Source organism: Nuphar pumila, chromosome 6 (genome assembly GCF_984573655.1).
Source record: "Nuphar pumila chromosome 6, dmNupPumi1.hap1.1, whole genome shotgun sequence".
Taxonomy (NCBI): Eukaryota; Viridiplantae; Streptophyta; class Magnoliopsida; order Nymphaeales; family Nymphaeaceae; genus Nuphar; species Nuphar pumila.
The window spans coordinates 98,504,297-98,507,611 of NC_143254.1; positions in this window are offsets into that span (position 1 = coordinate 98,504,297).

Genomic DNA, 3,315 nt, shown 5'->3' on the forward strand with positions numbered 1-3,315 from the left:
GAATAGGTGTCAAGTATTGACTTCATGGAGACATTTTCTCCTGTCATAAAACTAGGTGCTCTCTCTAGTACTTGCCAATCACTGGGATATTCAGACAATTGTATGTTAGAAATGCTTTTCTACATGATTACTTGAATGAAATTGTCTTTCTTGAACAACCACTTGGGCTTCAAGATTCTCATAAACCAGACTTTGTGTGCAAATTGAAACAAACCTTGTATGGTTTGAAATAGGCACCCTATGCTTGGTATGGCCATTTTGGTATCTTCTTATTATCACTTGGATTTTTCTCCAGAATTGTTAATCTATCATTATTTGTTTTTTGTGATAATTAGAAAATAATAGTGTTACTGTTTTATGTTGATGATATCATTCTTACTCAAAGTTATCCTAAATTTCTCACAGAATTTATCGAACATGTGAATAAAGAGTTTGCTATGAAAAATCTGGGATTTCTACATTTTTTCTTGGGATTGAGGTTCAGTGATTCTGAACTCTTTTTTAGTCAAAAATGATATACATATGAATTGCTTAACATGGCTCAATTACTTGGTGTTAAACCAGTTGCTACACCTCTAGCTATCACAGTACAATCCTCCAAAGATGAAGATTTACCATATCCTGATCCCACATTTTATCGAAGCCTTGTGGGAGGTCTTCAGTACCTGACGATGACACGTCTAGATATCTCCTTTAGTTCTAATAAAGCTCATTTTCATATTGCCAAACGAATACTTCGTTACATTCAAGGATCAAATTATTATCCAGGTCTTTGCTCGATTTATATGGATTTTCTTATGTGGACCGGGCTGGATGTCCACTTACTAGGCATTCTACTTCTAGGTTATGTACTTTTCTGAAAGCTAATTATATTTCCTGAAGTGCTAAGAACAAGTCTAGTTCCGAAGTAAAGTATCGATCCATGGCTTCTACCACTGTTGAATTGGTTTGGTTTATATTTATTGATCTTCGTTATCTTGGTATCTATTAAGGGATCCTCCCACACTGTTTTGTGACAATATTTCGGTCCTACACAGACAATTAAACTAACTTTTCATAGTATGAAGCATGTTGAAATAGATTATCAGTTTGTAAGAGAAAATGTAGCGTTAGTCACAAGATTTATGCCCTCAGCAAAACAGATATTGCAGATATATTCACAAAAGATCTTTCCCAAGTTCAGTTTGCAGCTCTTAAAATGAAACTGGGACTCAGCTCCTCCCACGCCCAGTTTGAGGGGGGTGATGATAAAAGTTTGTGGGCACCAAGTTGGACCTGTGGTCCACATGGAAGTGGTGCGTCTTCAGCAGTACTCATAGATCAAGAGTCCAAGATTGGAGATAACTCCCAGATAGATCAAGAATCCAAGAACTCTCGAAGATCAAGAAGAGAGTGAGGCGTCAAGCATGGAATCCTAATGGAGTCCATCAAATCCAACGTGTAGTCTAGTTTGGATTCTCTTGTTTAGGAGTTGTTGATGTGATGTAAAACTCTTGAACATTAGCCTCTAATGTATTATAAACAGTGGAATGAATCGTCGAGTGGAGTAACCAATTCGTGGACGTAGGTGTGATTTGCACCGAACCACCTTAAACCCTGCGTATTTTGTGAGTTTTATTTTCGTTTACAGTCTTGGTCTGAACGTTGATACTCGGTGAACCCATCACGCATTCTTCTTCTTCTTCTTGATTTGCACAGTAGAAAGGATGAGGGAGAGCAGTTTGATTGTATAGAAAAGAAAGATATGAGAGAGAGTGATTCTGTACCGAAAGATGAGCTTCTGTTAATCGGCTTTGCTTGATTAAAAGATTTGCTTCGCCATACCGTTTTCTGATTCTGCTTCGGTTTTCAGGTCATATTGTATGTAACCGATCGGTGGAAGACTCAATCTCCACCGCTCATCTCATTTGAGACAGTGAGAGTGGGGCCCAAGCACATCTCCATCAAGTGAGGTGTGCGACTAATCTTGCGTAGTGGCCATAGACTTGGTTCACTCAGCCGAGCCTACTCTAATCGGTGGTCTCAACTAAGGTTAACTAACTTTGGCTGCAATCAAAGTTAAAGTTTGGCTGAGTGAACCTCGTTGGGCATTGATTAATCGGCTTGAGGTTTGCCCATTTTTGGTGTTAGATGGTTAGCAGTTGAGTTCCACTCATCCCCTATGTCATTCCCCATCTTCATATCCCCTCTTGAATCTTGTGAAGCAAGTTGTTATCAAACCTGACCCTATAGACGCATTCAGCATGGTCGGCTTAATAACAATCGACCCTCGGATCATTTTTTCTAAAAAAATGACCTTTTAAATCTCAAAATTTTATATTTTTATCAACAGTTGTTTTTTGAATCGCCAAGTCAGAATTCGGGTATTTAAATGTTAATCCTGACTAAATGAATGATATAGATCACATCTGTGGAGTCCGATTTGATCAAAACAATATCAATGAAATCCTAATGAGGGGCATGAAGATAGGGATGATAGCGGGATAAGTTGAACCTTAGATTCGTTAGATGTCACTATCATAACCAAGCAGTCACAGGTTCAAACCCCTTGGGGGTTATCCCTCAGCTTTCAAGAAAAAGTGAAGACGAAAATAGCCAGAGTGAAACTCAATGTCAGTGAAAAACAACATGGCTATGATTTTCCCTTTGTTGGCTAGGCCAGGGAAAAAACCCACATCACCAACCACACAATGACAAGCCTCTGATTGGTAAAACCCTTGACATCCCCCTTGAACAACAAGAGAACACGAGAATTATATATCGTAAACACTCCAGCTAAAACAAACCACATACGTCATGAAAATCAGGCTCAGGTTGCTGTTGATTCTTCGGCTTTGTGAGGTCCCATCAACTTGGTAACATTCACAAGTCACCGCTACCAGATGAATGGAGACCAGCCCTTGTGTTTTTGGGCTTTAAGTTCTTCAGTGTACATTATCAGACGTCTCATTTAACCGTTATCAACCTATTCTGGTGCCATCTCACTAAAGTAGTTTAAACTCTAAAACCTAGATAGAAATGAAAGGAAAAGAAACATTGTAAAAAATGATTTGGATAGCCAACATCATACATTAATGTCTAAACAGACCAAATGGTAAATTTTCCGTTGAAATACAGAGTTTTTGTAGACTAACTGGTTTTGCAGCAAGGGCTTGGAGATCCAATTTTAAGGCATCCAACCGTGTAGTTCAATATAATGTACATGGCACATCCAATTAAGATGTAATCCCGTATTTATAAGAATATACAGACATTTATTTGGTGCAACCATATATGGAATAGAAGGCCAAGCGTATATATACATTTGCTTGCAAA